The sequence below is a fragment of the Cygnus olor genome, chromosome 2 (assembly GCF_009769625.2).
Source record: "Cygnus olor isolate bCygOlo1 chromosome 2, bCygOlo1.pri.v2, whole genome shotgun sequence".
NCBI classification, from domain to species: Eukaryota; Metazoa; Chordata; class Aves; order Anseriformes; family Anatidae; genus Cygnus; species Cygnus olor.
The window spans coordinates 61,985,936-61,996,378 of NC_049170.1; the positions used below are offsets into that span (position 1 = coordinate 61,985,936).

The window sequence follows — 10,443 nt, forward strand, 5'->3', positions numbered from 1 at the left end:
GAGCAGCACCTCCCATTCAGAGGTGGTATGTGCAGGGGATAAGAAATATTGCCAGAAATACTGGTAGTGCAATAAAGAGGCTTTCTAACACAAGGTTTCCAACTTCATCCAAGTCATACCATAAGCTTGGCAAAAAGGGTTTTGGAGAACCAGCTGGTGGTGGCTTGGCACCCTGTGGGAGCTGAGTTCCTGGTTAGTGGAGGAGCTGGCCAATCGATGAAGTAATTATGGTTACCATTGGCTTTAAAGTTCATCTTTTGTGGTTACTTCAGGGTAGATGTTTAGGTCTGAATGAGACTGGAGGCTGAACTGTCTTCTGCTTTTTGATGATGACTGTGGGTGGGGAATGCTTTGTGGCAGTTTAGATGGGAGGCTGTGTTGAACATGAATCTCCACATGGCATTTTTTGATAGTTAAGCATTTGACTTTCATCCTCCAGAATCTGCTATTGTGGCATGTCTCATGAGAGCCAAGAGATGTGACACCAAATATGGATGAATGTGTATTATCCTTCTTGCTTGGTACATGTTGTTGCTTATATTACATGAGGGAAGCAGCAGTTCTGAAGAGGGCAGCATTACAAATGATGTGGTAGGTCTTTGTACAAATACGGCAGAAAGCGCAAATCTGAAAGACACACAGTATACTGTTTTCCTCTTGCCTCCTTCTTCTAGGAGAGAAGATGAGAGGTGCTGAGGAACCATTATATCCCACCGGTAAAATAAATTAACAAGTCTTCTGTTACTCTGCCTCCTATGTGTACACCTGTAGTGGCTGCAAATATTCACAGTGAAACGTTACTGTGCTGTGAAAGAAAAATAACTTGCTTTGCTTTAAATAAGCACAATGTAGAATGTAGTGCAGCTACCCTACCTGAATGTTGCATTATAAGGATGAACTAAGCTTCACAGACACCTCACACCATCCAAATTACGACAGCAGTGCCTGCAGATCTGTTGCTGAAGCTTTTTTTTTCAGATAATAATCTCTACAGTTGAAAATAGGGAGCTGTTTTGGAAATGCTTGATTTGACCTAAAACTTGAGAAACCAAGACTCATTATGATGGCAAAAGCTAGCTGCAATATGGATATTTTTATAAAGACAGTGAGACATGTCAGAGTTACAACAGCATTTGATTCTTTATCTCACATACTTCCATGCTGGGATGCGATGATGGTATGGGGACAGAGGATGGGAGAAGCCCACTTTGCTGGACTTTGACCCTACAAGGATATAAATACTTTAGATTTAAATGCTACTTTATAAAATATTTGGATGCAAAATCATTTTAGGAAATTTCCTTTCTATCTTAGCACCAGTTCTTCACACTAGAACTGCCATTTTTTCATTTCTGTGAAATAATCTAGGGTGGTGGGGTTTTCTTTGTTTCTGAGAAAAGAAAAAAAAGGTGGTCTTGAGCATAATCACAAAAACATTATCACAATAGAGAGGCTGTAATTTTTGACAGAGAAGTAGTGGGAAAAGGTGTTTCTTGAGAGGGTGCTAGAAACCTCTTCTTGAGAAAGGTCTTACACAGAAGAATTCATAGCAAGGACCTGTACTTCCTAAATCCCAAATTCAATTTTCAAAATTGGCAGGAATATAGGAGCCTGCGGCCCACTGACTTTCAATAAAGGAGAGTTTTTTGTTGTTGTTTTTTTGAGGACGTGTTTGTTTGTTGTTTTTGTTTTGTTGTTGTTGCCATTGTTGTTTTTGTTGTTATTTTTTTAACTTTATCCAGATAGAAAACAGTGCAAGAAATCCCCACAATAGATTTTCAAATATATCTGAAGACTGTTTTCAGGTGAGATATTATGGCTTAAGTCCTAGAAAGAGAGAAGCAATCCAGGGCATTTGCTGTTTACAGTTGCCAGATCTGAGCTCTGCATACAGTCAGTGGAGAGCAGGAGTAGCCATGCTTATCCTAGCTGTCTGGAGAAGATTGTCAGAACATGATCTTCTGTAACTACGTGTCTGAAATCAGTTAAAAATAAAGAAATTAGATGTTTTTGGAAAGCTTCATGAGATCTGCCAAATCATGCCAGAGTAAATTCTTCAATCACTAACATATTTTAGAAAAGTTGCTACTAGTGGCTTCCCAAGGAGCAGATGGGAAATGAGTGGAAAAGGCAGAAGAACAACACGTGAATGGGGAGGTAGGTGATAGCTATGTGGTGAATAAACGGAAAAAGAAAAAGCTTCCTTGGAACCTTATTCTGATGGCACGGCTGTTTTCTTGTAGATATCTATTGTAGGGTCAGGTCTTCCTGACCAAATACAGTGAGAGTCTTAATTTGAGGGACAATTGAAGAGAATTATCTAGTATAGAAGAAACATCATACATGTCTGTTGGACAGTAAATAAAAAGCCATCTATTTAATATAAATTTAAAGTGAACATCCCAGAATATGTTTGGGTCTTTTCTATTAGGTTTGTGACATTAGTAAATAATATCTTCCCTTGAATGATAATCTTGATTATCTTGTGCATATTCTTTGTTTTTGAAAATAGATAGCACATACTGCACTTGTGAATCTTTTCTTGTTACACCCATTTATGACAGCAGGGTGCAAAAGAACAGCAAAATCATTCTAGTGAGTATTAATTGAAAATTTATACGACTGTGTTTGCGTATGCAAAATATCTTCATTGTATGGTGAAAGATAAAATGAGGAAGGCTTGGCATTCCTATGGATTTTAAGTATTTATTTCAACATACAGAAAGCAAGCCTTGAATTTGTGAAGATGAATATAAGCTCCAGAAACCTGAATCTTAGAATTAGTTTGGTTTAGACAGGAAGAAGAAATGTGAATATTGTCCAGAAACATCACTATTGCTCTTGAAGGTATGAGTGTCTCCATCGCAATCAGACTTTAGTCACATCCACTGTAGAAACAGCTGTTTCCCTTCACATGTTCAGCCAAGCCACATTTATGTTTTGATGTAAGTTCTGTTCATATAGATGGGATCATAATACCTATCTGAAGAGAGTCTAGGAGAGTCTTCTTGTAACTGCTAGGGACTCTGGCCTTATGCATGCCTCCACAAAGCAATTGTCTTGCATGTGTAGCTAGACCAGACCTACTGTGTAGACAGTGTAGGAAGTCCAGACTTGATTACCACTCAAGCTGTGATGCCTTTATAGATTGAGCTTATTCCTTAAAATATTGCTGTGGCTGAGAGAGACTTTCTACTGGGGTGTATGGACAGCTTACACACCTTATTGTGCCTGAGAACAAGGTCAATCAATGTTCAGAAACCATACAGGGCTTTGTTATGTACTATGTATGTCATGAACAGAATGGGGGAGTCTGGGGTCTGAATTGCTAACAGTGTTCTTACTGTGAAGTTGGCTTTAAAATTTATTTACAAATCTGATCCATTTTATTTGTTGTCTTGCTCCTGAGTCTAATGTAATCATTTAATTCCTGAAACTGAGCGTTCAGAGACAAACATCAAATACTGTGAAACTTGCTGAAACCATGAGATCTGGCAACACCACCTTTAAACTGGCACTACAGTTTTATGTTAATACACCTACTATGTTTTTATACACTGTTATCTAGAAAACCTACCATCAAAAAGGCGTACACTGGTATTTTCCCTGTTTTATACTTTATTTTACATTTGACTTTAGAGAGAGTATTATGTAATAATGTTAGTTAAAGACCAGAGTCTGAAATCGTGGCTCTTGCTGAAGAATACCTTTCTCCATCAGTAATTCCAGAAGAGTCAGGCTTTACATGGAGAAAGCCACTAAAATCAGTGTGAGGGAACGAAAATTAATTGTCTAACAGGTTAATGTACTCCAGAACTTGAAGACCAGCTTGTGTTGCCAAAACTGAATGGTTTAATTTTTCAGTTTCTTGGCAGAGCTTTGGTTATTTCCCGTATGCCCAGAGCATGACTTCGAGGCCTAAAGGATTTGAGTAGATGATCCAATAGCATCAATGTCAATGATGCGTGAGAGGATCCAAAATTGCTAAGGAAATAAAGGCTGCTTGTGCAGGCTTTTTCCAATGCTAACTTCTGTGGTTCCAGGATAATTTTATTCAAGTATCACAGTATGAGAAAAAAAATCTGCCCTGGTAATTGAAACTTTACATCAGGCGATCATTCATTTTAATATGTCAAATGCACACATTACAAGAAACTGTTGAAAAACCCAGACTGGAAAACCCCAGGCCAAACCATATACCTCAAGATTGAAACCGATTTAAATTCCAAGAATAAGTAGCTGACAAAGATAATTTTCATAGATTAACATTTTTCACCTGGGTTTTATATATCTGGAAGAAATATACACTGCATTGGTTATGCATTGATCAAACTTTTATTGTGCCAGCTGTACTTCATAGACCTGAAAAAGTGATTCAAGCAAAACAAAAGAGAACATAAAAGCACAACTGTAATGGTTTTAAATCCCAAAGAGGCAATTACAAGTTTGATTCCAGTGATGCAGCTGGACTACATTGGAAAACTAAACACTTTACACATATTAAGTAGATACGAAGGCTAGGACTAGGACTGTAAATAATAAATCCATCCTGCAGTTTTATTTGTAAAGTACAACCCTTTTAATAAGTTAGGAAAATATAGCAGTAAAATTCACACTAATTCTTGTGTAAAATGTAGTTTAACAGATCTGAAGTGTTAAAACAGTTGTGGGTTTTTTTGTTTGTTTTTGTTGTCGTTGTTGTTTTTTAATTAAGTTGCACAATAACTAATCATTTAAATAATCAATTGGAAAGTGGGCTAAAAGAACGTTGCAACAAGAATGAATTATAATTCTTTAGCCTCTGTATTAGGGTATATGTAGTGTTTTATATTCTGAATGTTTCTTGGCCTGTTTTTTAACGAAAAGACCAGTAATTGTAGTACATAATATTTGTATTTTCTCTGGGGGCTAAGGAGAAAAGTGAAGAGCAGGATAGCACAGCACCTAACAAGCCACCCCAACAATGGCACAAAGATGGCCTGAGGTTTAAAAGCCTTGTGATACAGATGGCAACCAGCTAGGGAGACCTGGAGGGGAAGGAGGCAAACATCCACCCCTATACACTCTGTTCCCAAAAGCAGCATTTGCATTCAGGGTATGTGCATGGGGTCTTTGCCCTCAGGTTATCTATGCCAGCATAATGTGATGTGCTGAGTATAAGCGAGTTCTGCAGGCTCCTGCGGTAGGCACCCAAGAGACATTTCTGGAGGGCAACTCATCCCACAAGGAGCTGATTCAGGCTGAGGTGAATCAGCACTCTCCACTGGGTGCTGACAGATCCTAAATGGGTGGTTTCAAATAGACATCTCCATTTTAGATGGTTGAAGTATGGTGAAATTAGTCCTTCACTCAATATATTTTTGATCCATCTTTTCTCTGCTTCTTCTCATGCTCTGGGCACACAGCTGAAGACAGAGCAAGATGAGGAAATTCCTGGGCTGTTTGGAAAAGTTTTGTGTGTCTGGAGTAAAGTCTTCCTTGTAGCTCTCTCTGGATGGAGCAGGGTGTGAGGGTAATATCTGTTTGTAAAGGCGAAGGTCAAACACCAGAGTTTGGGCAAAAAATCTAATACATCTCTTCTCCAACATTTTGGCTCTCAGAATTAGAGAAAAAAATAATAAAATAAAATAAAATAAAATAAAATAAAATAAAATAAAATAAAATAAAATAAAATGAAGCACAAAATGAAAGACAACAGGAGGGTAAAACTTAGCAGACTGCAAGGAAGAGAAATAGGACACTCAATGAGTATGTCTGAACCTTTTTTATTTTAACTATTTGTTTCCTCTTTTGGAAAATTCAGGTTCATTGAAACAACAGTAAAACCTGCTTGTAAGAAAGAATCAGCTTTGCTTGTTCTGAATGAATCTGAAACATTTCGTGCAGGGGGTGGGTGTCTTCTTGAAATGTTCCCTTTTATAATTTTCAAGAACAGTTTACTCTTTTATAATTCAAGCCAATGTTTTCATTACAGTATTTTAGTTAATTTATAATTTAAAGAGTTAATAAGAATAAGAAAAAAAAGAAAAATACATACATGAAATATTTTAACGATTTAATCTTAGTGACTTCTATTCATTTGTCTTTTTGAACAGCATTATTTTTCAGGTTTTGGGCTCTTTGCCAAAATTCAGAAATTTCTCATGTGACAGGAAAAACATTTGCTGCTTAGCTTAGTGGTTATAATCTAGAAAGATCTTTGGCTCAAAAAATAGTAAATGTCGCACTGTCAAATTTTGTGTGAACTGTGAATTGTGGGTTGATGCTGCTTTCCTTGGGAGCCTGGTAGGTTTGCTTTGTCTCTTCACCAGACACAGGTCTGGGAGAATAATGTTAAATATCCCCTAACGTTTTAAGAAACCAATCCTGAGAAGTATGATTCAGACTGATATTTGCCACTACTTGGTCTTAATGTTTGAGGACATCCAGAGAACATTGGCATATGCCCAGGTGGTAGAGGTGTGTGAACTGGCAGGCATGGGGAGAGTTTGTTTCTGCTTTCTAAATGCATTAGTAGTGTGGCTGAAAGTGTTTCTGAATGTATTTAAAGTCTGTGATTAACACCTCTACTGACAGCAAGGGAGAAATGAGACAAGAAGCTGTAGTCAAGGTCCGCAAAAATAAATGAAATCATGGGCTGAGATGTTACGAACATAGCTAGTGCCACCTATAGGTGTAAGACGTAACTGGTGGAGCTGTCTGCTTTGCTCGTGAGGGGCACTGGAATACCTTCTGGGTTTTGACAGTAGGGATGGTTGCTTGTAATATTTGCAAGATTTGTATTTCTTTACTTTTTCCAGGCTTTTTTGGTATGGAGATGCTGTTAATATAGCTAGTGATTTGAATCTGTGGAAGTGAACAGGGGGATATAGGTGATGAAAAGGGGAATATTATGAAAAATGGTTTCTTTTAGAAAACAGCAACAACAACAAAAACAGTCTATTATTTCATATTTTTACACTGTAACTAAAAGAGGCTAGGAAGTGTCCTGAGATGAGGGACATGCATTTGTGTTTAATTAGAGTCCTTTGCAGCAGGACCAGACTAGGACTTTGAGAAGAAGCTGAACTAGAGCTGACTAAGCAGGAAAAACAAAGCCATCCTTGAAAACAGACTAGGTGCACAGTGAGTTTTTAAGGAAAGTTTCAAGGGATTCTCTAGCTTTGTAGTCCTATTGCAATTGTTATTACTATTTTAAAAAGAACTTTCAGACCATATAAAATACTGGTAGAATATTGTGTTTTGCAGTTAGGTAGGAATAGTTTGAGGAACACTACAGACTTGACACCTAGCCCTTGGTACCATTCCTACTTCCAAATTTTTTCAGTTTCTATAGATTTTAAAATACTTTTTTTTTTTTTCCTCTGAAATATCTAGGGTATCTAGTGGGATAACATGAAACTCAGAACATAATAAGAGATGGTAGAGATGTTCCTTGCTCCCACTTCATGAGACCCTATAAAGTTTTGAGGCCAAACATATTGACAGTTGCAAAACCAGGTCCTGGTTCCCAAGTCAGGAGAAATACTGAAATTGTCGAACTCTCAGTGTACCCGCAGGTTACATATGGAGTTAGACAAGCTCAGTGCCACCACAAATGAGAACAAAAGTGATGCCAGGTGGAAAATAAAATTGATTTTATGTGCTGGGGTACACATTCAATAAAGAAAACATATATAAAGCTATTATTTTCACATCCTTTTTCAATTCTATTTATTACAATAATAATTGCTTTAAAATGTGTGGAAAAGTGAGTCTGAAGCTGACTTTGTCCTGTGCTGCTTTTTTTAGCATCTTCCAGCAGTTTTAAAAAAAATGTTTTGTAATGTTTCTCTTTTTATACAGCTCAGGTATATTGTCATTTTTCTTCCTTGTTTCCTTCTGTCCCTGTGTGAGGAATGTGACATTACTTCACATGGGATTTTTGTGTTACCTTTCCTTACTTCTTAGTGCTTATCCTTAGTATGTGCCATGACACTATTTTTTGGTTAGTGTTATGGTCTGATGTTCTGTTTCCATTTATTGATAAGTACCAGGATTTGTACTATGCCTCATATTGCTAGGACTAAAGATAAAAAGATTCTGTTTTTCTAAATCTCAGGATATCCTCCCTGTCCAATGCTTTGTGTGTTGTTGCTCTTTATTACCAATGTGAAGTGAGTTATTGCCTTTGGGCTAAGCCAGAGAAAAAACAGTGTGACAGGTTTTTTTGTGAGCCTCCAGCTTCTTCTCTGATCATTGTCTCTTCACTCTTTTCTCCAGTCAATGAATTTCTGAACATTATTTTCCACGTTCTTCTATGTCTCTTAAAAACAAGTTGAACCACAGTTTTGTTGGTGATGATAAATAGATTTCTTCTGGCTTGCCAAATAAGAAAGAGGGATTCTCATATCTGTATTAAGCACAAGTGATAGTTTTAGTAGAGTTGCTGTTAATCACTGTCTGGATTTAAATGTTTGGCAAAGATTAGCTGCCAGTACAAAGTAAATAGCTTGACTGTTTAATCAAGATCTATCATTCCTCCTGGTCAGATGCTGCCTTTTTTGTTTTAAAGCCCAATATAATGGAGACACAAAGCATGCTGAGAGGTCCTATTACACTATTAATAAATGGGTAATATTAAGCAAAATCCAATTTGTACCTTGGTGCACACTCAGGAGTGGGAAGAAAAAAAAAGGGGGGGGGGGCGGGGGAGAGAGAGAGAGAGAGAGAGAGTGAGAGAGAGAGCTTCATCCACAGATAGATAGGTAGGTGTGTAATTTACAGTCCTTTTGAAAATAATATCTGTAAAGTTGGGGTCACGACTTTCAAAAGTACAGACATTTAGTCACTAGAGGGAGACATGATCGCGTATAACCCAGAGCACGTCTTCCACCACGCAGAGATCAGTGATGAAAATTCCCCTTGCAGGGAGGCAGATGTCAACCAACTTGGAGTGCTGTTACCCCAGTGAAAGGCTGCTGCTGTGTTAAGCGTTTCGGGGCTGCAGGATTACAAGGGGTGAAAGAAGCCTTCATGGACCTGCCTCATCCTCCAGGATACTATAAGCCATACCTTTCCATAAAACACATCTGGGTTGAGCTCCAGTGAGAAGATCAGCTTTAACTGCAGTGAGCAGAAGAGGCTTTGACCACATCTTTAGCTAGTGCTGGCTGCGCCACGCTGCTTGTCTTTCTCAAAAAGACACCATTTCTAAGCCCAGAGCTATGTGGCTAGTGGAGAAGAGCGGAAGGTCACCACGGAAGGCCCTGCCTCTCCTCAAGACCGCTTCTACTGTCAGAAGTAGGCTGGCGTACTTTACTGGCTCTTGCCACACGCTGCCCAGTAACCATCTAATCTCCCACTGCTGCCTTTGCACCAAGCAAAGACACTGCTTGGGAAAAGCCGGTGAGGGAAGGAGGTGCAGGGAGGGCTCCTGAACCATTTGTTGGCATGGGCAGAAGACCTGTTTTTGTCTCTGTACAAGACCTGTAGGGGACAATCTGTGCAACTGTTTGGCTGGAGAGAGTGGTGTGCAAGCTGGATTGACAGGGTCTCGCCCCAGTGATTTACAAGCTTAGGTGAAAACATTAGAGGCAAATTTTGTGCCCACTGGAAAGTGCTTTGATCAAAGCACCAAGCCCAGTGCAAAGTCTGCACAAGTGTTATTATTCATCCAAAAAAAACAAAAAGAGCAAGCCAACGGCCCTGTCCACACTGGGATCAGGATTGGGCTAGCAACAAGCGTGTTGCCGCTGATAAAACCACAGGGAAACATCTCTACATCTGGAGCTTCTGTTCAGTGTTAATCCATACTGGGATGCTGTTAAATAATGTATTTAACTAGAGTACTGCAAATGTGTGGTAAATGACATTTTTTACCATTACATTAATAATAGGTGTTATTTATCATTTATTGCCCAGAAACATTTTAGGGACCTTTGTTAATATTTCCTAGAAATAAATGTTTATGGAATAATTAACTCTGGTTTTATTGGCCATATTTCTAACAAAGCTTCTGAGTCATGCCTTCAAGTCTGCTAGGATTTGCGATCCTATTTTCTGTTTGCTTTGTACATTTTGTCTGTGTAATTTGAAAAGAGAATCATAGAGTGTAAGATGGAGGCAAGTATTCTTTATTTTAATTAAAATGCTAACATAAGAAATTACCTTATTGAATGATTGTGTTGTAACACAGCCACTTGCTCTGCCATACAGTAGTTAAGTGTGATTTGATGCTTCCTCTAGAATGCTTCCTATTCTCCAGGGCTTATACTGTAGCCAAAAAAAAATCCCTTTAAGCTGAAACTTGGCACGCAAATTCTCAGCTAAACTTCAGCGCTGCTTGAAACTTGAAATACAAAATTTTGTTTTCCCATGTTCAAGTTGCTTTGGGACACCACACCTGTATTTCCATGTATCGCTTCTTTGTGGAGTGACTGAAGAGCTCAATGTCTGTTTAAT

At 38.4% G+C, this 10,443-nt stretch overlaps 1 long non-coding RNA gene across 1 annotated transcript in view; it reads left to right on the forward strand.

Annotated features, from left to right (window-relative positions):
• The window catches only part of LOC121065631, a 50,831-nt gene extending 41,546 nt beyond the window's left edge, over window positions 1-9,285 (forward strand). The window contains exon 3 of the long non-coding RNA XR_005817207.1: window positions 8,911-9,285. This is a non-coding gene — a long non-coding RNA (uncharacterized LOC121065631). The remainder of the gene's footprint in view (window positions 1-8,910) is intronic.
• The last annotated feature ends 1,158 nt before the right edge of the window (window positions 9,286-10,443 follow it).